Raw genomic sequence first — 27,124 nt, 5'->3', positions numbered from 1 at the left:
TTAATGAAATTGTTGGGCACTCCTCCACCTCTGCAGAGGTGCTAACATTACCTTTAAGTGTGACTGCAGGTGTAATCTGTCAAATGGGCCCCTCACAGTGAGTCATTGGCTGAGCACTCCGATTCAGCACAGACCCCTGAAAAAGCCTGTGATTAAATGGGAAGTGTGACATAACTCTTGTTTAATGGTACAAAAACAGCAGCGAGTGTGTTGGCATACAGCCTGAGCCACGGAACATAAATTCTATTTCCCCACAGATGCCGCTTGTAAAAGGTCAGCATGACTTTGAATCATTTCACTGTTAAGAATTAAAAGGCAGAAGAGGCTAATCCATTGTTTTCATTTGTTTGCAGAGCCCTGCATGTAGCATTTGTCAAGAAGAGCCCGAGGTTGTCATCAAGGCTTGGCAAAAGAAAAAGGAAAAGAAAAAAACTGGACAAAAATCAATACAGATGATCTTCAGGGATGTGTCATTCTTTATCTGTGTGCAGCGCTGCACGTTGCTCCGCGGCTCCTCTTCACATGCAAATCAGCTGGATGAAATGATCAATAGAATGCATTAGGGAGCCGGCCTCTCATAAACTTAACCCAGGGGCAAAATAAATGTTTTCAACAGAATCGTGAGTTCTAAAATATTACAGCCGAGGAGGCGTAGTGAAAGTAATCATACAGTGAGGACGCCGTCACACATCTACACCCACGGTACCTGGCTATTGATGAATGGTGTGTTTTATTGTGGCAAGTGCAGCATCGCAGAGACAGAAGAGATGACTCTGAGGGAGGAGGCTGACACCGAGCGCGGAGGCGATGCTGATTTCAGGCTTTGCTTGAAATGACAGTCTCACTGCACCTTGATAAATACTACAGAGTGTCAGTTGTGTATATAATACCACCGAGTCAAAGTCACTTCACTGTCATCCTAACAACCGTGCCTTTAAGAAAAAGCAAAGCAAAGCATATGACATAAAATCGACATTGCCCAGGGTCCTACTCAGCACAACCGAAAAAGGGACAACAATCCAGCGACTTATTGGGAATGATCGACTTTTCCCTTAGAGGATGCAATGAATAATTCTCTTTTACCAGGAGAGGAAAAAACTCCCCCCAGGGTATTGAACCAAATCGTCTTTTCTCTCTTCATTAGAAAAAAAAAAAAGTCTACAAAGTCTTATCAGCATCCTGCATTCTCTGCCATTGGAGCTCAGATAATTGATTATGTTTAGGAGGTTCACTATTGGATATGCTGCGCCTTAGTAGTGGAAGAAGATATAGCAGTAAATTAAGTTTACCTTCCCAAGGCACTGTCAGACAGAGATTCACTGACCTCAGAGGACACAGTTAAACTGAAATTACAATATAAGTGGAAAAAAGTTTCCTTCAGAAGTATTAACCCAATTGGCTCCGCTGCATACTCACACTTTTTTAAATGACACGGCCATGAACAAGTTTTCACGTCATCTGTGATTCACGATTTATTTCATCAGCAGAGTAGATATTGTTTTAGTGCCTCTACTGTGCAAATACAAGCATGCACGCTTGCTACCACCGTACAAACTTCACTCCAGTATAAAATGTTGTTCCTTCCATTGAATCCACGTAAAACCAAAAGACCGTATATAAAGATGGACGACTTGTCTCCATTCCCTCACACATTCCACACATGAAGCCAAAATATCCCGATATATACGAACGCTGCCATCTTGCATATTTGGAGCCCGAGTCTGGACTGTAGTGAATTGGAGAAGAGCCTCACTGTAGCGATGTCCTGCAGTTACACATGCTCAAACGATCGTGTGTCAGTCTCAGCTATCAATCATCAAATAACAAATTAAAATCAAACTTAGAGTAAAAATGAACACTTGGACATCAGTGTGATAACAACCACTTCCATGTCCATGTCCCATCTACATATATGGAGGATGCAGGGTTTGTGAACCAAACTGTAGCCAGCCACATGCCGCCCATCTTCATATAAAAAGCAGAGGAGCTGATTGTGCAATGAATTCATAGGAGAATTTAATTCAGCTCTATTCAGTCAGCCAAATGTGCTGGTAGATATTTCTTCATCTGTTCAGACTGATTTCTTTGTCAAATGTCTTGTTTCCTTTCTTTCTCCAGACCCAGGTAAAGAATATAAAACTCTGGCCCACACGGTGCCCTTTTAAAGAATCAGATTTTATTTTTTCCTGTGGTTATGACTCAAAAAATCATTAACTGACCTCCCCATTGCCTCTTTGTGCTGGAGTACTTTGTTGTTCTCAGAAAAGTGTCAAGCTCTGTGCATTGTGCAAGAGGTGTTGACAGAGAATTTCCACCACTTTTTAACTTCGGAAGCCACAACAACACAAAATAAAATCGCTTGAAGTGAAAGTGCAGCTGGAAGGATGTAATTTCATTTTGGGCCAAAACAAAACTATATCTGGTTAAGCAGTGCAGCTAAAACCATATTAACCTTCACCCTTGTTATCTTTGTATTTCACAAACCACACAGCTCCGTGCTTATTGTAGATGTGACTGCAGCAGTCTGTATATGTCAAAGATTACTGTCAACAGTGTATTAAAGGGTATAAATACAAGATTTTAAAATTTAATGTGGCAGGCAACACTACTTTCTATTTAAAAATAGATTGGAGCAGAGAATTATGTGTGTGCTGTGATCATAGCTTCATGGATAGATATGTACATGCATGTGTCACTTCCTGTGAGACCATTGTCCCTCCCCACATTTGCAAGATGGCTCCAGCTCCAGTGGGCAGTAGCATAAACATAACACGCTGTTTTTTGCCTGTTTTTGTTTTCCTGCCCACCACATTGTTGTTAATCCAGAAACACCTGGATTAACAACCTTTGTAGCGATGGGCTGCTCACAGCAAGGTACGGCTAAGTAGCTGGCAGGCCTGTTGAGTGTGTGCTGTGCTCAGGCTGAAGGAGTGAGTCCCAAAATAGGTATTAAAAACACAAGTCTTACACAGAGGTTCACACAGGAACAGGAACAGCAACCCATGGATGAGAGGGATCCATTTAACCAGTCTGGAGAGAAGCTTGCTGGATTGTCCTTGTGTTGGCTCTCTTCTGGTTATGTGTTCAGAAGAGGCATTTATCAGGTTTTGCAATAGAGTGCAGTCTGGGCTGCATTTTTAGTCCAGACCCGTCCAAGCCAGAGAGGAGACGTGTCACTCCCGACCTGAGCCCAACAGGCTCTGAGTTTATGTTACTTTCTCCCTGACACATGTTGTTTGTTTTCCATGATTACAGACAAAAATACATATTTATCGTGACCACATACGACCCGAGCCCGAACATCAATTTCAAGATTTTTGTCAGAACCTCGTCTGTCAGGTACCGACAGGCTCGGGTCAAGTCATGTTGTGTTTACACACTCTGAACAAGTCATGTTTTCAGCAAGTCACCTTGCTGAAAACATGAAGGAAGGAGGAGCTGTGGCTGGCAAAACATTTGTTATTGTGTGAGATGCTGCTGCTAGTGCAACATGTAGTGTCAATGAATATTGTCAGGAAGTATTCAAGTGCCTTCAAACTTTTCACATGTTGTTATGCTGCAGCCTAATGCTCAAATAAAAATGATCCCCTTTATTATTCTACACCCAATAGCACATTTTGGTAGTTTGAATATGGGCTATACAAATACAATTTGATTGATTGATTGATTGATTGATGAGAAAGTGAAAACAGAACTTTAGAAATCTGAAAAACTGAATCATCACATTATTCTTATCTGTTCATGTGACATTATCTCAGTTGCCTCTTATTTCTCTCGATTATCTTTGAGATGTTTCTACACCTTGATTTGAGTCCACCTGTGGGAAGTTGAACTGATTTTGACATGATGTCTAAAGGCACACACCACCTGTCTCCATGAGGGGTCACAGCTGACAATGCGTATCATAGCAAAAACCAAACCATGAGGTGGAATGAGCTGTCTGCAGAGTTCAGATCCAGGAAAGGATACAGAAATAACTCTGGTGCTTATTGAATGTTCCCAAGGGCACAGTGGCCTTCATACTTCTTAAAGGAGGAAGTTTGGAACAACCAGGACTCCTAAAGCTGGCTGCCTGACCAATCTGAGCAATCAGGGGGAGAAGGGCCTTGGGAACAGAGGTGGCCAAGAACCTGATGGTCACAATGGCTGAGCTCCAGAGGGCCTGTGTGGAGATGTTCTATATCGGTTTAGGAAATGAGGGTCCACTTTACGGCTCACCTCGAGGTTGAGACGTCTCCAAGTTAAATTTGAAGAAACAGTAGCGTCTGTTCCTGCAGTGGGATACATCCTCAGTTCATGAATGTTTCTTTTATCAGTCCACAGAGGGACCCTGAGAGATGAAGGGGCTATTAAGAAAATAAATAAGAGCCTGTACAGACACTTAGCTTGATCAAGACCAAGCATTAAATAATTACTGTAATTCACTTAGGTTTCTTTTAAGCTGCGTAACGATTTTCCCTGTTTCCCTCCTGCATAAAATTGATCTGATGAGGAGGACTAAACAAACGACCTCTAAATTAATTGGAATTCTCTCCGCCCCAAAGCAGTGCATCTATCTGTGTGGGAATGGTAGGGAGGTTTTTAAAGAAGAGACGATAAGACAGAGCAAGTAAAAAAAAAAGTTAGCATCAGCCTCGAATCAGCCTAGAATTGAAGGTGACTGGTATATTGAGAGATCCAAAGCCTCCAAGTGAATGGAATATCACCTTGTCTCTCGTCCTCGGAAGACAGACAGAGAAAAAAGGAAAGTGCATGTTTGTGCGCACACGTTGTTCTTTTGGAGTATGACTGCATCAGTGTTGAGGTCACTGAACTGTAAAGTAAACCACATGTGGAGGAGGGATGCAAGAAATAAAGAAATGAAAAGATGCTAGAAGTTGTAAAAACCCGAGGTGGACATCACAGTATGTTACGAGGAGTTAATCTCGACAGCGAGTTCAGGGGCCAAATCCTCTCGGAATCAGGGCACATTATCTTTCTAACGTGGCTGACGATCACCATCCATCTTGCCGCGCTGGTGTCCAGAGGCAGAGGCTAAGCCATGAAGTGCACGGTAATCACAGCGGTACTCTGTGCTGATATACCCGTCTCCTTCCTGGTCGTGGATCAAACGGCTCGAGCTCCCTTTGAAGTGGAGGGGCCGTCCGCTCGGGGAGGAAGGTACGACTCTCTCCATAGGCTAATGAATCAAATTCTTCCACTAATTATCTCTCTGTACGAAGGGGAAATTGCAAAACATCATTGGTCCTCTGGCTTTCTTTAACTCAGCAATGGTGGCAAATGTGAGTAGGGAAGATGTTTGACAGTAGCACCGCTGCCTCTCTCTGCTCTATTAATGTGCAGAGGCAGAAAACCCACAGACGACCTGAACACTGAACTTAAGAGTGTGGTTTTTGACTCACACCAGACAACACGTACAAGTAATCATCAATGAACCAGAAATGATTCATTTGCATAACGTGTAACAATAATGAAATAATTAAAAGCACATTTCCATCCAGTGCAGAGTCATTTATAAGATAACTTCTCTCACTGACAGAACTGGCTTTTGTGGGGGCTGATGTCACACATACTAATAGAGCAGTTAGAGGGATACTTTCCAGGTGAGCTCGGCTAATACAGCAAATATACTGTTATTCAGCATAATTACAGCTTGGAAGGAGCAGGACGGCTGATTATCCTTCTCTCACAGGGTAAGATCAGGTATTTAAATACGGTAACTTAATATGTAGTCAAGCTTACAACAGAAACCCCGAAGAGGCAACCACAACAGGTTGAAATGACAGATTCCTCCTCGCCAAGTGTAGTCAAATAAACGTCTCCGTTCTTTAACAATGAATCTACAGTGAAAAACTCTAAATGGTTAGAGAATGCTTGCATCTTGTGTTTCTCTGCTTTTTTTTATTGATTTCTCAATTACTCGCTACCTAAAGTACCTTAACTCACCACAATGATTTAATGTAAAGAACAAAAACACTAAAACTGAACACAAGAGTTGTCAATGTGAACTTTAGAGTAGATTCATCCCTAACTGCTCACTCAATCTTGTAATATGTGCACATTATTACATCCCTTCAGTACTTCCGTTTACCATGCATGTCTACACACTATGTACAGTATATTTGATGGAGATTAAAACCTTCATTCCAAGCATTGTTTCCACTTAGCATTCAATTGTAAAAAAATATTTTCATATTTATGCAATTCAAAGAAAGTTCTGATGGTTTATTCTATTATTGGTCTATTCTTTTTAAATACTGCAATATTTTTTTTTTTTCAGTCTATTACAGTTTTACTAGTGACTGGAATCTGAAAATGTTTCAGTATTTAGTTTGTAAGCCATGCCATAGTGACATCAATAACAGAACAACAACAGCAAATGCAGGTTTCACACCTAGAAACAAAAGTAAAGTACCGTAACCCTAACCCTACAAAAATTCCAGGTACCAGTACGGTATTTGTTTGAATGTGAATGACATCCTTTGATTGGTCCTCAGTCAGGGTGGGATTAGTCCTAAACCCAGGAGGGGGCAGGATCAACACATGATTAGTATTAAATTGACAGAATTCTCCATTTCTGCCAAATTTACAATAAAAATAAATGTAATACAGAAAATCAGTATTTTCTATTAAGTGGTCACTGAAGGCAGAATGTTGTCCTAGACTTAGTCCACCATCAATCTACAGTATGTGGGGTGCTGGCCTATGTCCCCTTAATGTCCCGAGGTCCCCAGAGGATTACCAATCCTGCCCTAACATTGTCAGAGTAAATCTAATTTGTGATTGTGGGGATAAAGTTTGACCTTTACTATACGTGATAGCTTCGCTGACTTACTTGATTCATGGCGCGACGGTACAGGCCACAGGTGAGAGCAACTGCTGCCAAACGCCCCTGAACAGTTTGTCATTCCTGAAATATAGCGTCCCCTCTCAGGGATCTAGAGATTGTGACTGTGGTCAGGAAAGGCATGATAAACAATGAGAGGAAAGTTATGGACAGAGACCTGCTCGTTTATGACTACACTCCTCGACAGCAAAGATATAGCATTCCCATGGCGACGGTAGAAGAACTTGGCAGCGTTACAGAGGCAGCTTCTATGCAGACTTCCTCCCTGATGTGTTTGGGCAATAACACAGTATTTGTAGCCTCAGATATGTCCTTATGAGAGGATATGGCAGACAGAAAAAAAATTCTACTGTCTGGTGGGCAAATGTAACTGTATTTCATATCAGGAGGGAAGGTCACTGTGCAGAAATACAACAGCTCGCAAAGGTACAACAGATTTCATATTTTCTTGGTTTATGGCTTAACTCATGCTCAGTTGTTACAATGTTATTTTTATGTAAGTTGTATTGCTTTACAAGAGAGAAAAAAATGGAGTAGATAAATATTTAGTTTGTAGATTATTAGTATAATTTCTGAAATATGCCTCTGAAATAAAATCAAAGCAACAGGGATTAAAGATATGATATGTAACAATTCTTTTCTAAAAACAACTAGATCTATATTATAACGCGTAACGTGAATAAAACATAAATACATGACCTCATCTGTAAATATATGAATTGCGCTTGAGTTGCGTCAGGTAGAAGACAATAACTCCCATGATTCCACACTGCTTCACAACACCATCAAACTAGGTCTTAAGTTATTGTTTTGATTGAGAGCAACATGTATCATTTAGTTCAGTTCAGCTCTATGTTGCTGTGAAGGAATCTGTATCAGCATGCTGTATGTTGTTGTGTTAAGACCTGGAATTGTGTCACATATCCTGATTTGATAGGATTAGCCTCAGCACCAGCAGTTGCACTGAACATTTTGTTACATCACATACGGCCGAACATGTAAGTTCCATCTGGCTGAATGTCTATTGGTGATATGTAATTAGGCTGTGTAGTCTTAAGAAGAACAAAGATAAGTGGTCAAAGATGGAGCGTAAGAGGATTAGAAAGGCGCCGAAAATGGCTCCAGTTTAGTCATCTCTTTTAGCAGAATCATGACGGAGAAAATATACCAAAGAACACAACACACATTTTTTAGAAATAACGCAAACTAGACGAAAGCTACCTATTCCTGGGTTGTGTTTCTCCAAAGCAAACAGGGACTGAGCCGACACAGATGGACAGAGATTCAGTCTAAATTAGCCTTTAGACGTCTGACTGGCAGCAGGGTTCAGTGTGTGCCTGCATCAACTCAATTGGCATTCTGTGGCAGGTGGTTGGAAAGGTGGTTAAGAAGACAGCTTCAATCCCGTCTGATGCAATGAAGTCTGACATTTCTACAGGGATTCGTCTTTTTATTCGCCACAAATTTCCAATCTTCTACTTTCATCATACTCTAACAAAACCATCATCTGCTGTAACAGGAAAAAAGGGAAAATGGTGATAGCCATTTGTAAGATGTGGTGAATAATACTGTCAGAACGACATCCAGAGAGTGATCAAACAGATATTTAACCGCTGTTCCAGTCACGGCGAAAGGATTCACCCTTGATATGACAGGGAGTTTTTACTGGCAGCAAAAAGAATTCTTCACGATTTCCTTCCATTTGCAGCTGAAACCAGGGACAGATTTTAGTGAGACTCAGATTGCTTAACATCTGTGCTCTTGGCCTTGCACTGTCTCAGAGTTGTTACTTTTGTCTGGGGGAATAGAGCGGGTGATGAGGCGAGAAGTGGCACAGGCTGAAAACTCTCCCTGTGGGCAACAATTTCTCCAAGGTTGCTTTCTTGCAAATAAAACCAGTGGTTGCCATGGATGGAGAGGCTGATAGAATCAACGGGTGAAAAAAACAACAACGTGAAAATGGATTGACTGACTTGTCGCCGTTAATGAGACAGAGTCTATTGAAGGAAGGATGAAATACATTGATGAAAATCAACTTAAAGTGGAAATGTACTACATATGTTTTTTTCCATTTAAGTTCTTTGTACTATATTTTTGTTCATGGTTGATAGTTTTAAAGGTACACATTAGGATTATTAATGTAGCTGAAAATTAAAGGTGTGTAGGCCTTAGTGAGATCTAGTGGTTAAGTTGTATGTTGCAGCAGAATACCCTCACCCTCCCCTTCTAAACCAGTTGTTATAAAAACTCAAGAGGTGTTTAGTTTGTCCATGGCGGCCTCCATAGATGTAAATATAAAGTATTGAAATAGTAGGAGCTCATTCAGGATTAAGAAAACAACAATTTGTACAATGAAACACATTAGTGAAAACATTATTATATATCTATAGATCTTTTCAATAGACCTTTCACCTAAATCTTACACACTGGAAAGTGTCTAGCCATAATATTTGGTCTCAAATCAAATGTATCCATGGTTTAATTGTTTACTTTGTGAAAACACTTCTTTGGGTCATTCAGACTTTCAGACCAATCGCAGGAAGTTGAGACAACATTACACAAATGAAGAAAAAGAAGCGGTAGGCTTACCGTTCTCTCCTGACACGGAGTCGCCCAGGTTCACAGGACTGCTCGCAGTCTTCGCCTCCAGCAATACGTTTGAACAATGAGCATGTTCATGTTGTTCAAGTGCTGCAGATGAAGTTGGTGTTGCTGGTAGTAAAACCTGAAAGGTGACAATGAAATTAACAAAATGAACCAGTTAATTCATTTTCACACCGATCGTATGAAGACAGTACATATATATATGCATAAAAAGTATTTAGCTAGCTCCCTCAACAATATGAAACCAAAACTAAATAGATTAAATGTAAACAAAGTAACAAAGACATGAAATGTTTCTGTAAAATAATAGAAACACCCGTCTATGCAATACAAGTCAACAGTGCAACAAACTGAAGGCTCCATAATGACAAAATTAAACACATTAGCATTTTAATCCTCATGAAGGTGCAGCTGTATTAGACTTCATTAGTTTTAGGCTGGTATACATAATTAACTGTCAACTATGTGCATGTAATTTATGAATTGACTCACAGACTAGCAAGCCAATGTGCAATTACATTTTTGACAAATGGTTAACACTCAAATGTGTCTGCATCAAAAGAAAGGATATCAAAGGCATCACATAAAAAAGCATCTGTTGAGCATTGTCACGTCATAAATAGCACAAATGACAACAAAAGGAGTAAAAGTTTATAATGAAAAACCAGGCAGAGGACAGTGCAGTCCTGCAGTGGAGCACACGATGTCTTTTGGCATTTGACTAATAATCCTTAGCGCCAACAGGCTTCATTAAGGCAGAACCTAGGCAGAGATTTCAGCTTTGGGCACATAGACCGTTGTGGCAGATTGCAATGATTCACCCCCTTGAATCCCTATCTCACCCCCTCCAGTCTTGTTTTTCACAACAACGTGACTGCCAAGCCATCAGCCCACCCAAGCTGCTGCACCTTTCTTCTCTTCTGACATAAATTGGCCAAAAAACAAACTACTTCATGGATGTTTCTTCTGTGCCCGCACACATGCACAAAAACACCCTCTCCCCCAAATCCGAGCTCTAATCCTATTTGCCTGTGTCATTTTGGGGACCTTTGGCAAGGTAAGAGAAGCAGTAAGCTGCTCTTGTCTTAAGGGCAGCATGTGGAGAGTAAGACACATTAATCACAAGGGCACCAGGAAGGAGCAGGAGAGAAAGCATCGGAGAGTGAGGTGGGTGTTTGAAAGGTTGTACTGCAAGAAATTACCATCAGTTTGCCACCGCTCCCGTCTCACATGCTGGAGGCGTATGTGGCATCGCATTAGTATTTGTCCAGAAAGCATCAGGTTGAGGGCAAGTACTCACATCACAGACGCTCTGTTATATAAAGACATGCAAATGATTGTCGGTATGCAAATGCTCGCTCTGGAAATAACCACGTAGATGCAAAGTAAATGTTTTCTGCCTGTTCATTGTCTAGTGAATTGAGAGTCATGCCTTCAGATGCTTGCAAATATGAATTTTGTATTTTATTTGTAATGCTGAGATGATCCTGGGAGATCAAGGCAATATTACAGCACATCGAGCATGTTAGGAGTCCTCCCTGAAGATCTGGCCGAGTACCACTGAGGATTATACGGAGCAAAAATAGGTTTGCAAAAGCGCACGGTAGCAATTCACAAAGGATTTAAATACATATTTGGACAGATTAATGGATGGATGGACAGACAGACTTGTGGGCGATCCATCATCACCATGGGGGGAGCGTCTTTGCCTCCAGGAGAGACATGTTTTAAGAAAGCAAACAAATTGGCTGCGTTTCCCTTCATGAAAGCTAATTCTCACAATAATGAATCTTTAGCCAGCAGTGATTTAATAAAAAGAGGCTGATTCTGTGCAGAGGGCTTCATAAATCTTAGGGACAAAACTTCTGCTTGAAATCAGGAATGATTTACTGATGTGATATTCACACAATTACCAGTTTTGGCCTAAACAAAGGAATCATGAAGATCGTTCCAGAGGCAGTGGAAAAATAATCCCTTCAAGTCCATTGATCCCTGCAGGGCTGGGTCTCTGTCAGTAAAATAACCCCTGGCCCCTCAGTCTGTACATCTCAGGCCGGAAAGGGGAAACAGACCTTGGATCCACTGAGATATGAAACCTCCTTCCAATAACCTGGAGCCTCCCTATTTTTAGACAACCCTCTTTTCTTCATCTCCTCAGCTCTGGGCAAGATGTTTAAGTAGGTCTAGCTTTCTGAAGTTCTAGAAGAACCACGATGACAAATGCCAGAGGCCAATGACCCATGTCCTCTTTAAATGTATTTTCTGTCCCAAAAAAGAAGATGTTAATCAATCAATCCCAATCCCATTTTCTTGGGTTAAAGCTGAAGTGCTCGACTTCTAGATATAAATGAACATCCATTACATTCAAGCCCTTTTCCTAATGGGTTCATGCAATGCTGATTAAGAATTTCAGTGGCAGGTAAATCCCTGTGTTTTGTAATGCCGCAGAGGTTTTAAACTGTGTCTGTGGTAATGTTCCTGTACTCACACAGGAGCGATGCGTTGTATGTCGACCTGCACAGAGTTTGACAAAGATAAAGAAGAAAGCAACCATGGCGATGGTACTAGTAGCCTCCAGAAAAAGTTAATGATGCTGCGAATTAAACAAAAGAAGGATGACAGTCTAAAAAAGAAAGAAAGCGACTGCGAGGACAAACACACCATCGTTTTGACTTTGCGTCATTGGAGAGCTCTGAAAGAAGAGAGGGGGCTAATTGCAGAAATGCAGTGACACTGTTCGTGACACTACCAAACAGAGGAGATGAAATCCATCATCATGGAGTAAAACAGTTGAGGTAACCCTTACAGGAAGTATAATTTGGAGGATGTTAACAGGTGTACGTACTTTGTATTATAATGTAAGTGTGACAGTTAAGAAATCACAAAAATGTTCTACAGACATTGGATTGACAGCAGGTTTCAATCAAAGCAGAATGCAGTAGAAACCTGCCTTCATGCAAGATGAGAGAAACGTGTGAGAGTCAAAAGGTTTTTCAAAGGTCGTGTGAAACATTTAAAATTCCTCCACATCAAAACCACTCTCACCAAAACCGTGTATTCCCTTTGCAGCCTCACCGACACCCCCTGCCTTGCAGTACCCATTCAATACCAGGGCCATTTGCAGCTTCAGTAATGATGATGGCAGAGAGACCGAGCAAGGCTTTGAAAGGCTTCTCTTTGGACTGTGTGGGCTTGAGATTAACACACAGCTGCTGCTCCTGCAGAAACGCTCCGGCTTTGAAATCTCAAATGAGGACCAAGAAGGGAGAGATATCTGCAATCTTTTAATACATCTGGTTTTCTGCAACTTTAATCACTGAGGCCAAATGATGACTTATAGTAGCCAAGAATAAATGATGATATACAGGGGCATGCATGACCTTTGAGTATTCTGTCACAGCGCGTCATGTCCATCCACATCACTTCCACTAGTGAGTAGGTCTACGGTGAAAAAGGAAAGTGGGCAAATGTTCAGATTCATTTTTAAACTGAATATTATTTGCTCTGGCCAATGATGAGGCAAGAAATAACATGTTTCCTGTTTTATAAATGAAACATATTCAAATTTCTCTTCTTGTGAACATCATAGTTTGTCATAATTAAAATAAATAAATAAACAATGTTTTTCAACCTTGAACACTGACTTGGTTTTGTCTTTGCTCTGATCACTGTGACTCACCTGTAGACTCCGGAACAAATGTGGAGGATGTGAAAGCAACAATCAACTGAAACTAAATGCTAGATAGAAATATACTGATATTATATCAGTGACAATGTTTTAGCTGTGTATTGTTCCTCTCTGATCTGAACAATGACGTGTTCAGAGTGTGGATCCGAACGCAGTTCTTAAGAGGAACCATATCAATCGTTCAAGCATATAAATGACTTGACAGCTATTTCTGAAAATCTGAGAAAAAAAAGATTATTTTGTTTGGTTAATTGAGAGAACAAATTAATCTATGATGTTTTTACATTTCAAAAGACGGTGAACAATTCACTGGGGATCGTAAGTTATGACACAACAAATCATTCATGTTTTGAAAAATATTAATGTCTTCCCTGGATCTATTTGCAGAAATGTAAAAAAGACATGACTCACCAGCAGAATGTTTTCTTATTTTACCTTCTCAGTTGTAATTTTACAATGGTGAGAGTTTTGTCAGCTTTACCATTAGCACTTTCAAACAATTACTAATTACCAGAACCATGTCAACATAAAGTATGTGTGCATTAAGAATGTTTCAAGTCTAAAGTTTATGGTAATAAACAAAATAAATTCAGATTTGTTTTTAGAGAATATTAAATATATGGATTTCCTTTCTTTGTGATATGAAACTTGCTGGGGGCCACAGACTTGATGATGTCGAGGTTTACTTTGGGGCAGGGGCGCTGAAAAGCCACAGTTGTACTATGTGCATTATTAAAAGCACCAATGATCAACATCAGCGCCGGAGAGCACGGAGAGATTATTAGATCGAAGGCCTTTCAATCCCTGCAGGAAAAAAAAAACTGCACAAAAATGTCTCTGGCTACATTGTTTGACTTCCTCAAGGCCAAACAAGCTGATGAAATAGTGTCCACAGCAGACAAAACTAAGATATGAATGCACATTTATCAGGTTTAAAGTGATATTGTGATATTTAAAGTGATATTTTACAACAAAACATTTGAGGATGCAACACATAGGGGCCTTTCTTACACCGGGCACTAGATGGCGCTGAGATTGACCCATGGGTCTTAGCTGTTGAGATGTAGTCAACGTTTTCGCTGTTTGAAAAGCAAAAAGCCTTTGAGCCCCCTCATGCTCATGGGCGTGTTTGTGTAAAAATCAGGGGAGGCATCGTCATTTAGGATGCATTGCTTTGTGCCTGCATAGGTGTGTGCACAATGCATGTTACACACACACACGCAGGTGGTCTGCTCACATGATAAGTTTCCTCTGCAGGGAAGTGTTTCCTCTGCAGGGAAGTGTTCTCTCCGACTACCAGACTGTGATCATAACAGCGCTGCCAAGGTGAACAGTCCACCTGGCGTTTTGAGGGAAGAGGAGGCTGCACTCTGTTTTATTGCCTGTTTCACCCGAAACCGACTCTTGATTAATTAAGAGACGTAAGTACAACCTTTTTGAATCGTGCACCTGGCAGACAAATCTTTTTCTCCATCATTAAACTCGTGAAAGTAGATTTGGGAATGGCCCTAATGTGCCAAAGCATTTTTTTTTTTTTCACAAAATTAAAATGAAACACAAAGTCTTTGTAGATTTGAAAGGTGGATGTTGTTTGTGCATTTACTGTTTTGTAGGGGAACACATAGATCGACAGGTTTAAAAAACAGAAACAAATATCAAGTGTGAGAAGAAACTATCACTGCAACATATTCTACTTGGACGTGGGAGGAACTGATAGAAAACAATGTTTAATGTTGCAGTGTTTTCTGGAGAACCAAAACCCACGGCACTAAATTATGTGCAGCAATTCCCTTTGGAATGATGTACCAGCATTAGAACAATTCACTGACAAATCTGTCAACGTCTAAATCGCAGAAGAGATGAAATAAGATTCTCTTTCACTTTTTCCCTCCAAGGCCCTGATTTCCCCAAAAACTGTGTCATTATAACAAGACTGTGCGCTCGTCCCTTTTTCAAACACCTCTGAAGTAGCAAGCTGCGAGTAGTCTAAGAAATCCCTTCAAGGAAACGATCTAGATATTTACTTTTAACTGCGGTGGTGCTGCAACTCGCTAAAACCCCTGTCGCCTCCTCTACCACTGTGTTGCATGTTAAACACACAGAGTAATAGAGCATGAGTTGTTGGTTGTGATGTCTAATTATGTGCAGCACAGAATATGGATTACCGCTAACTGTGAATCATAAAGCCTGTGAAAAAGAAAAGCAATGATTGCACAGTCTCCGCCAAACACATCTAAAAATCCGCTTTCTGCATTCAAACGTGTTTTCCTCAGCGCTGTGGCACATTATAACCCCATCACCTTGTTTTCCCACAAACGCTTTAATTCCTCAGCACGTGTCTCTACAATAGGTGTGCAGTGTTCCATAAGATGAGCGACTTCACAACTCCGTCTTTGTATGTGCAATGAACGTCAGAAAAGAGAGGGAGAATGTGGTCACGCTCATGCAGACGAGTATGATTAATCTGACACGGTATATGTGGCACAGGTGCTGCGTCACGCAGAATGAAGATAAACCTGGGGTTTTTGCCCAGTGGCCAGTATGATTACAGATTCTCTAATCCAATTAGTCATACCCATCATCACCACAGGAAACTGTGATGGAACGTTTTAGCTGCCTCTGTTTTACATGTTTCTATTTTCTTAGTGTTTTCGCACAATTTAGTTTCCATGTGATGTGAGAGTAAGAAATCTTAAAGCGGAGATGCATCTCTGGGGATTAAGCCGCTCTCGCACTTAATTAGCACATCTTGCAGTGCTCAGGTCAATGAGAAATTCCCTTTGGAGTGATGCATTGGAGCGATCATTCAAGCCGACTGCCAGTCAAGCCGGGGCAGAGGAGAACACCTTTCTACCACTTCACATAAATAAGTCGCATTTAGCAGAACCCAATTCCAACATTCCAGCAGCGAGCCCTTGATACATTCCAGTTATTGATGTTCTGTGCAGAGTGATCAGGGTTTGTTTTCAGTCCTTTAGGCGAAGAGCGTTTTTTTCCTTTTTAAGGGAGTGAAAAATCCTCTGACACAACAATTTGATCAAAAGAAGTGAAGCATAATTGCGGTTTTGCATTAGATCAAGATATTCATTTAGATACTCGTCTTGATCTCATGAAATTCAATCAAACTCTCAGTGAACCACATTATTTGCTGGTATATAACATTGATGGAACTGCCAAACCTATTCTGAAACTAAAACCCAATTATTATGCTGTAGTTTCTGAGCAGGGCACTAACAATGGCCATGGTTTCTGAAAATAACCTAGAATGTTGGTGTACACAAAGCTGTAACCCAGTTGCCAGGCCTGCCATTGATGCGGTCTTCTACGAGCCTTTAGTGTTTTTCAAATTGTTTTGCAGAGGCAGCAATTAAGCAGACGCAGGGCTCAAGGTCAAATGTAATGTCTGTCTTTGTAAACAAGACATCAACAGGCTGTGCTCTGAAATACAAGGTTTTTTTTATACTAATAAAAGCACTGGCATGACTGATAGGACTTTGGCTTACAGCAGCAGGGATTTGATGGCTTTGACTTGAATACTTAAAGCAGACATTTCAGTGCTGCACACTGGGGCTCCACATCTGACTCATGCTGTAGTCCACGGAGTAAGGAATCATATTTCTAAACTTGTTTTTACTGGAATAAGACAGTAATGACAGCATGATCTAATCTTAAAAGGCAAACAGCACGGCAGCTGCTTTTTAGATGATTCACTACGCCCAGGCTCATTGTTTTGCGCTGCTTTCACTGCCCTAAACCAGTGTGTCACATGGGGCCCCGTCTCACATTAATTCACAAGGACAAACATGAATAGACGTGCCCACTCGGTCCAACCCCCCCCCGCCCCAAAATATATAAACATATACTCCAGCCTCTTGGATTTTTTTTTTTTTTTCCTTCCTTGATTGAAAATTCATCAGCAAAGGCAGCAGGAATAGGACCTGTCAGAATATCCATCATTGCTGTCAGAAAAATCACATCTGTATTCATCAATAGCCCCGGGGCCAAATGTGAATCTGCTCATCATCCCCTCACGGGCTGCTTATAAGGGTCACTCTTAAAAAGTCAAAGACAGATTCTGAATGCTGAGATAGAAGTGCAAAATTCATATGTTAAACACTATGTTCTTATTCCACTGTTCAGACTTTTCTAAAGAAATAATGTTCTCTGGTGGAAGTAATCTGTTCCAACAATCTCCATATAAAACCAGTGGAAATGGAAATTACTCCAGATCAAACTTTTCCAATCAGCTCCCACCGTTTGATTCGTGTCACGCATTTTGAAGTTCATACATCTGAACTTTGTTTATTACAAATGTCTGCCGCTCCTCGTTTGATCTCTTGGGTCATTTTGACAGATCGTCTCAAAGCCCAGAGGGTTATCTTTGTACTTCACAGTCACTTGTGTCCAAAGCATGAGACAGACTGAGATCGGCAGCCTGATTAAAGCCTGAGCAAACCACACTGCTATTTCAGGAACAAATCAGAGATTTGATTCTTTAAAAAGAAGTAAAATGAAAAAAAGATGGTAGACGAAGAAATGTTGAGTAAGACTTTTCTTGAATCGTTTCCTTTACTTTTAAATCCCCCAGCAGGAGAAAGGGAGGATAAAAAATTTAGAAGTAACCTTAAAGGGAGGGATCGGGCATCTGCTACAATCTTCCCACCATCAGTCTGCAAAAAGAGACCACTTTGCATTCTGTGGCACCCGTCCCCCCTGAGCCAAACATAAAGTCAAACAGCCACAGAATGATTTCCCTACCCTGACCTCCACTAAGATGATACCTACTTACCACACACAATTACTATCCTATTGACTTGCAAAACAATGTTCCTGCACAATCTGTCCTGGCCTGAGCAAGAGTGAATCAGTATGACAGATGGGATTAGATGTAGAGGGCAAGGATTTATTCTTTTCTTGTTCTTCTTCTTGTTTTTTTTCTTGTTTTTCAACTTTGCAGGTAAAATAAGTGAAAGTGAAATCTGAAAAATTTATGTAATTCTTAAGAGGTTATGTTTTTGTCTGCGTATGCAAGTTTTTTTTTTTCCACCTTCTTTAACATTGTGAGATATTGTATTTTTCAACACTTCCAGGTATCCTAGTATCTAGGAGGAATACTGTGGTTTGTACTGTACAGATTAAGATACATTTAGATAAAGAAATAAACGATTGTACAGCACATGGTCCATTTCCTACTGTGATCTCTGTGTTAACTCCCTCTCATTGCATGTCCAGCGCCCTACTGATGATTTGCTTCATCCTATTTAGTTGAATGAATCCAATGCTATACACTGTGCTCTGTGGTGTGTTTATACACAGAGGGGACATTTTCCTTGATGTGACAGTGAACTTCTTTAAAAAAGCCATAATGCAACACCGTCGCCAGACAAGAAAACATGTGTCTTCACAGTAAATTCTGGAAGGAGGAGAAAGCTGCTTTGGCTTCTACTAGCTGAAAAGAATAAGACTCTCTGATCACACACATCATCACAGCTGGGTGCGGTCAGGTGTGAGCTGCTGTGCACTCAACAGGTATTACAGGGACACACTACATCACTGCTGGGCGTGTGAAAACCACGCTGTGACCACAAGCTGCCAGGGGTGGACGGTTTATTAGACTGAGGGCAGTTCATCTTTTTTGTGTTTTTAGGGTTAGTCGACTTAAACACCTGGATGAGGTTAAGTGATAAAAAAATCTGCTGCATGAGAGCGACCTTAACAAGAACTCAAGAACATATTAATCCATCTGTTGGTGAGCCGGTGGACATTTTAAACATCCATAATGTTTTTTTTTCCTTTAAAACCAAATCCTCATAACTTTTGTTTGTCAACTCTCCTCTCATCATGTGATAAGACTCTATTATTAATAAGTACTATTTTTATTTTTTTTAATTTGATGAACGTGGATAGTACAGCTGATAGACCAAAATGAATCAGAAAGCTTTAAGGTTATGTGATTAGTATTTGCCTGAGACTGTGTGACACCTACAACTACTGTGGCAACCCTAATCCAAACCTATTCATTATACCATGAGACACAGTGGAGGGCGCATTGCTTCTTAACATGCTAACTTATTAAAGCACACATCCAACAAAACCGAATGAATATAATAGAAAACTCTAAAAAAACATTTCTGCGTGCTTATACTTTTCATCTTTACTTTATCTGGATCTACTTAGAAGGAAAGACCATTAGGCTTGAGCACGTTATCATCTTTTTGTGTTCTGCCACGTCCACGAAGATGCTACGTGTAGATTAGAGTGGGCAGTTTGATAAGGTAAGGATTTTTCTGTGGGGTGGTGCGGTTGGTGGGGGGGGTAAAAGCCTGTGCCGACACCGGCACATTTCTCCTCTCGCTTATCCCCACACAGATTAATGGCGCAGTCCCACAGTCCTCTGACAGATTGCTGCGCTGAAGCCTGGGGAAACCTCCAGAGATGAAGCTCTCTGCCAATTACCTTCCTCAATAATGTCCGCTCAATGCCTGAATGACAGGGACTCGCCCCCGAGGATCTGAGTGGGCTGCTATTGAAGGCGAGAGTCGCAAACTACATGAGTGTGGTCGCATATGGAAACATCTGTAGGTGGTGGGAAAACGAGCTGTATTGCTATTATAATGCTTTCACTACCTGGATCACATCTGTTCTGTGATTATTTATAACTGTGAAGAGGCCACAGTCTTTTATGACACCACCTTAGGAAATATAGGTTCCACTGACTCACAATGCGGACGCTGCATGTTCCGGAATGGCACACAGCCGACCGTGTACAAAAAGCAGAGAGATGACATGGACATAGTGATGGCAGCAGACTTTTTGATTACACGTCCAGGGGAAAAGGTTCGAGCCTTCAAGGGCAAGGCACAAGGACTTCAAACTGTGCTTCCCTCTGAGAACTTTCCTCAGAGATAGTGCAGATAAGTGGGGTTGAAAGGAGAGACCGGGCCCTAGCAGGAGATTCTGCCTCTCCCTGCTGATTTGGACATCCATTTTAATGTGACACTTAACACTTATTCAGAAGCTAAACCTGGAAAACTCACAGGGTACCTCCTCGTACAGTCACACTACTCCTGCAGCAAGGAAATGGTAAGCCATCGCGGGCATCAAAAATGCATTATCTGTGCACCTCTGTCTGCTCAGCATTCTCACCGGTGGCTCAGGCTTATTGTCAGCATAGTACCTCACTGACAGCAGAGCAGTTTGTAGGGAGGAGGGTAAGAGAAACAGGGCAGTAAAAGAAACAGGAGAGATAAACACTGGTGACACTGCTTTATGACATTGCTCTAATTTTGTTTTTTTGAGTTCACTCCCTTGCTGAAACTAAAAAGTCCCATGACTCTTTTGAGGCTGCTGTCAAAGGCTTTGTCAAATACACCCGCTTGGTCCTAACATTCTGCACATGGACATAACAACTCATCTACAATTCAGTATCAGAGAAGAAAGTTTTGTTTCTGTTGTCTAAGGACTTCTTTTTCCAGCATACAGATCAATTCTGGACCAAAATCTCATTAATTGCTTCACTATAGAACTAAACTTGCATCCTGCCTCGGCAAGTGTGGGACGATCTGATCCTACAGGGCCGAGAGACGCTCCAAAAAAAAAAAAGGAAAAAAATCGATCCCAAAGACACTGAAGGCATAATGTCGACCGCGCTGTGATAAGGCACATCAGCAAAAAGGTGTAATTGAAAATTACAAAGACTCGCCTTCCTCTGTCCAAAGTTCTGGCTCTATCTGTAAATTGCTTTTGCACTTTTTCTCAGCTGGCGGAGTGTAGCTGCCTGTCTGAAAGCACTTAGGTGTAAAATAGTGCTGATAAGACTGTTTATATGATGTTAAAGGACATTGAAACTGGTTGAAACCAGTCAGGCTACTGTAACTTTAACTTTTAGTGACAGAAAGATCTATTATTCAGAGCTTTGTTTTGTGCCTGAGCAACGGGATAATGTGAAAGCCCATAGACAAAAATGTATATAAATTTCATGTAAACCTTTTGTAAAATCAAAACTGCTTCTGTTTGTCCCATTAAGATCTCATGGTGCCATCAGTTATTTATTTTTTTGTTTGTCTTTTTTTGACAGGATTAAAATGGGAAATACATCCCACAACTCTGTGGAGAAAACTCATTTCAAACCATTTCGGGCTCAAAAATACACAGCCAATTATAAAAAGTGAAGCAGTGCAACAAGGGCCCCTGTCAAATTATTTTTCTCATTTCCTCCCCATTTCCTTCTCCGACAAACAGTCACGTCAGATCATTACACGCTCGTAACGCCGCACACCCGTGTCATGTGTCTTTTACTGCGTAATACGTGGAAACATGTGTGAGACAGAAAAACTTTGTTTGCTGCAACTCACGTCGGCAAGACACGAGATGGAGGAGAGGACGAGCAATGAGGGACATAGTGTATCATTTCATGTCTTTAAAATATTTCAGAGGCTTGAGGCTTAACTGGCAGCTATTTGTTTACGTGTATCTGCTCTAACATTCAGGTCCATTCTTGTGCCTTAACACAAAAGGACATTTCATTCCGAGCAACTGTTGCCTGTCTTCCCTGGTAAAAACAGACTATGCAGGAGGCGCATGTAGTACATTTTCATTCACGTACAGTAGAAAGGACACTTTGCGTGCCGAATATTAATGTGTTTTTCAGAGTAAAGTGACAAGCGTACATCTTGGCCTATGGGCCCGACCGAGTAGAAAAAGAAGAATGGGAAGGGAGAAAGTATTTAATAGCATTCTGGCTGTGACGGCTGGAAGGTGAAAAGAAAATTAGTATTATCTATAATGTGGGAATGGGTAAAAGTGGAAAGCTCAACTGGTGCACGGCTAGATTCAGTGGAGGAAGTGAAAAATACAACCGCACATACGGGCTCAACTCAAAAACTATATTTACGGGTATGTGACGGGCAGCAATCTCCACATGACATGAAAATGACATATTTCTGCATAATTACAGCTTGAAACTTAGAATTTGAATTCAGCACGTCAGCCTTTAAATGGTTCAAGCCTTACAGAAGTGGCAATTAATTAGTGCATATAACCGCTTGCATTGAATCCTCGTCCATGTATTAATAATTGCTTGCCGACAGAAATGCACCTTCATTCAACGTTTCATCACAAATCCACCAAGCATTGCAAAGCCAGCGAGATGCACTAATTGATATCTTCCTGAAATCCACTTCCTCCCACTTCTCAATATAATTTTACATCATACAGTTTTTTTTTTCTCTCCATGCAACCCCCCCATAGACTATAATAAAGGGGGGGAATCAATATTTGAATTTTGTTCAGTTGAATCGTGCACTTCATCTCTATTCGACCTAATGATCTTCTGTCTGCAGGAGAGCGGCAGCGGTGGCGTCTGAAATCACCCACCTCTACACCCGGCTGACCAAGCTGAGGAAGTCATCAATACCTTTGTGGTCACACTCGATCACACGGGTAAATTACAGTGTGAGTGTAACAATACAGTCTCCACAAAACATAAAAATCTTTCTCAATAAGAGAACAAACACCAGCGAGACGACAACCGACGTACATTTAGAATGCAGAACAAATAAGTATTTACATTTATTATGATTTATTTCCAACTGGTGCAGCGCTTCTTATGGGGGGGGGGGAGTCCCAGATGAAGATGTTTTGCAAGATAATGAAAACACGTACAGCGGCAGGCCAGATGTAATCTCCCCAGGTGAAAGATGTGTCGTCTCTGCCGTCGGGGATTTCATTCGTGTCACTCCAGAGTTATTCAGAGAAATTTTTCCTCTCCTAAATAAAGGGAGCTCTTAAACAGTGCACTGGGCCCTACAGTCTGACATTCCAGTGCACAGCCAGGATATGGTGGTCAGGGTTCACAGCCAGTCTCATAAAAGAACTGGAACGTTTTTATTAATATTTAAAGCTGCATTATCAACATTTTTATAATACCAAAGGGGCAAACTCTCCAGTTTCCCTCAGTGATGCAGAGCTTTTTAGCCTTTTCTTTATCATGTTTGGGTTTTCCCTCCACGACATGCTAAATGCTACCTGCCCAGCATAAACAAAACTGAAAAACAAGGTTACCAACGAGTGAGTGGGCATTTAAAAGCATCTAGAAAGTTAAAAAGTCAAATATTTTTCTCAGGAATTTGGAGGAAAGAAAACAGAGCTAAAGGGACAGAAAATATTGGGCTTTACTTTTGTCAAGCAGCCAAAACGAAATAAAACTAATAAAAAAAAAAGTATATATAAATTATCAGCCGTGTTTTTATCAGCAAACAGATAAATTGGTCAGGTTCTATACAATAACCTGACCAATTTATCTGTTTGCTGATAAAAACACGGCTGATCGGAGACTTTCACATTTATGTTTGTCGACATAAAACCTTTTAAATTAAACATGTGTGTATTTGTGTTGTACAAGACTCTTTCAGTGGCCACATTCACACACCATTCATACACAGAGGGCACAGCTGTCGGGGGGGAATTTTGGGGTTCAGTATTTTGCACAAGAACACTTCAGCATGTGGACTGGACGAGACGGGGATCAAACCACTTCTGCAACCTAGGTTACTGGACGACCCTCTCTACACCCTGAGCTGCAGCTGCCGCCCCCTGAAAAATATTATAATGGCTGTTATCTTAATTCAAGTTCTATAATTCGGTTGTACTTGTGTTTTCTTTTTATTTATAGTTTGTTTTTTTATGATAAAGTTTATGGTTAAAGTGAGAGTTAAAGAGTTAGACTTAAATCTTGTCGCTTTTTTTCAGACACATATTACTGATTGAGAAAATGGAATATAAAACTGACAATGTACAGAGGAGGTAGGTAAAAGATGAGGTAAAAGTAATGAACAAGAAAACCAATAATGGAACAAAATGCAGTGATTTGAGAGACACTTAATACTAAACCCGACTCTGACCCTGCAGAGGCAACAGGGGGATTAGCCTTCCAAGGGTTGGTTAAGTGCAGGGAAGCTGCCGACCACTGACCCCTACAGCCACAGATAGAGATCTGTGCTGGACTTAATAGAAAACGGTGCTAATCGCATTAAAGTGACAAACATCATCGACTGGTCTGAGTAATCGGGGCCACATGGTGTTAAATAGTTCAAGGAGGCTAATAGGCTCTGAGATTTTTTATTGATTGGCAACTGGGGAATGGTAAACATTTCCCAACAGGCCCCTGTTCCAAAAGCCCTCTCTTATAAATTAGTATATGTGAATGTTGCAAAAAGAGGCTCCAACTCTGCTGAAACTTTCTCTGATCTATTGCAGCCATATATACTGTGGAGTTACCTAAAAAGCAACCTGCCTCAATAAATACATCATCATAATTATATTGCAACATTACAATTCCGTGTGTCTCCCCCTCCTCATCCCCGCTAATATTCTTTTTTATTAGGTGTCCACTTGGAGAAGCGAGCCAGACGAACGGTAATGAAATGCCTTTGATATTGATGCGATCCTCGCGCCCCTCCCTCCTCGCCGCCTTTCCAGAGGTTAAAATTACCCTGAATGTTTGTGTTCGGTCCCTCCTCAGACCAAGATAAATATTGCCAATCTGGCTTCTGCTGCCTCCCGCTCGGCTCCCACTCTGTGGCCAACAAGAAAAATGGTCTGCTTTCCCAAAGGGGCAGAGGCAATAGAGCTATGTGCAAGGCTATCAGGGTTGTGCAACTTACGGATGCCGTAGATATTCGATTGCACTTTCTCTTTCTCCAGAAGAACACCATTCGTCTTTTCAACCTGCAGCCACCTGATTGGTGTGGATGGCTTTCTTTGTACGGATGTCTGGGGTGACGTGTGGAGACAGCCCCACTAAAATGGAATGTTTGGAGTCAGTCAGCGAAATGGCTCAAACGTTGACAGCGGTGGGGGGGTATGCTAAGCACCAAGAGATTGGATCCTCGTTATGCCAGATGGAACAAGATTATGATGCACTGTCTGCTCTGACAGCCCCTGGCCTGAGCTGGTTATCACAGAATGCTAAATTCTGTTCACACGTTGATATTTACCTGTCGGTGTGTTCATATACATAACATAAGCACTTCATCATCCCTCCTGAGAAAATTATTCAGCTCTGATGTTCATGGAATTTATATTTCGAACGAATCTGCTTTGATGTGATAAAATATCCAGAGAAAACCTCAACAGTTTTCATGTGGATATTCCGGCGCTTCTAACAAATGAAAACTGCTATGAAACATTAGATCTCACTTATACAATATTTGAGTGTGGACTCTTTCCTTCAGAGGGAAGTCAGGACTTGAGACTGTTGGTGAGATCTGGCTTCAATTGACAGCCTCACACTTCCACTATTGTAATTAGCCCCTCTGAGATATAAACAACTCGGTGAGGAAGAAGATATCATTACTTCCTCACGCTCCTGACAGGAATCACACATCTAGTCCCAGTTGGCATCACTAAACTCAAACCAACAACAAATATACACTTTTAAATGTAAAACATGTTATTAAAACATCTAAATGTTGCATGTCTGTTTTTTTTATTTTTTATCCATCTTCTCCGGATCTAAAGAATAAAAAAAGAAAAGGACATGAATAAAACGCTATGCGTTTTCAAAAGGTTATATAGATTCAACATACGCACTATAAATACCCCCATATAATATTTCATAGGATTCTCTATCTGCCTTACTGATGGCTCAGGGCATATAATTCCCTGTGGTAACTTTCTGATGCCTCGCACCCACCTTGATTCATTAACACGAAACGAGGCCAGAAATGGACAGAGAGTAAAACAGTAAGTTAACAACACAGCCAGAAATCACATCAACAGAATACGAATAGCATCATTACAATGGGTCTTTGTCAGAGCATGAATCTAGTGTCTTGGCACAGGGTGACCATTGCTTTACAAACCCTTAAAACAACATGGAAAACACTGTAGTAACAGAATGTATTCAGACAGTGGCAGTGAGAAGGTTGATATGATATGAGTGCCTGGAGGGGCATAAAGATGTTGAGTTAAAGTTGGTTAAGGTTATTCATTTCAAGTACGTCAGTCCGTCACCCGGCAAATCAAGCCGTTTGGTGCGCTGATTGTTTCGTCTGAATTTGGAAGCTAACCCCCCCGCACAAGGACGCAACGTGTTCACACCACGGTTGTCTTTGATTATAATTACAGATGCAGCCAGGAGAGGACATTTTTTTCCCCTCTCTATCATCTCGTTTTTTTAGTTGTGAGCGATTGAAAAGGGACGATGCAGTGAGCAAAAGAACTAAAGCAAGAGGCGCACAGATAATACAAAGAAACTTTCCACTCAGTCAGTTTCATAAATATTTGTTGTTTTTCCATAATACTAACAGACATTTTGCATACTATATTACTATGTTTACCACTAGCACTATAGTATATAAATATGATATATACATCTCCCTCTCGGGTGCCACCATCTTGCGGTTTTGTAATCTTTTGAGCCAGAGTCTGGAATCCGTGAAATCAGAGCTACAGAAATGATATGTGAGGAAAATGAATTTGCACCATATCCAGTGAAATGGAGGAGGCAGGGTTTATGACCTATACCGTAGCAAGCCACCAGGGGGCAATCTAGATTACTTGGCTTCAATTAAGGGATCTGTCATGCATCTTTATATACAGTCAATACTACTACTACTACTAATACTACGGTTCCTCTGCATTGTATATGCATTTGCACATGCTGCTCATTTATACTGTGTAAATACACAGAAATATTGACACTTTCCACACAGTCACATTAAGACACATCCAGTCTATTCTTTTCTATCCTGACACAAGTTATTTGTTTTCTCTATATATCAGATTGATTTCCTGTTGTGTACCACTCAAGTTGCATGGCTGCTGCGTCAGCTGTTACAGTAAACCCTGACTTGTGCATTTGAGCCCGGCCAAACACACACACACACAAAAAGTATCTGAAATACAGCAAACTTTGAGAGGATAAACAAATCGATAGCAACCGTGAGTTCTCATTGTGTCCCGTGTTGATGATGCATTCAAAA

The 27,124-nt window shown here is 40.9% G+C and overlaps 1 long non-coding RNA gene across 1 annotated transcript in view; it reads right to left on the bottom strand.

The window, feature by feature from the left end:
* LOC109629773 (uncharacterized) overlaps nt 1-27,124 on the bottom strand; it is a 175,756-nt gene that overhangs the window by 77,421 nt on the left and 71,211 nt on the right. The window contains exon 3 of the long non-coding RNA XR_002202738.2: nt 9,437-9,572. This is a non-coding gene — a long non-coding RNA (uncharacterized lncRNA). The remainder of the gene's footprint in view (nt 1-9,436; nt 9,573-27,124) is intronic.

The sequence above is a fragment of the Paralichthys olivaceus genome, chromosome 17, assembly GCF_024713975.1.
Source record: "Paralichthys olivaceus isolate ysfri-2021 chromosome 17, ASM2471397v2, whole genome shotgun sequence".
Classification (NCBI taxonomy): Eukaryota; Metazoa; Chordata; class Actinopteri; order Pleuronectiformes; family Paralichthyidae; genus Paralichthys; species Paralichthys olivaceus.
Note: the sequence above shows the minus strand (reverse complement) of the source record. Positions and strands in the feature narration are given on the sequence as shown.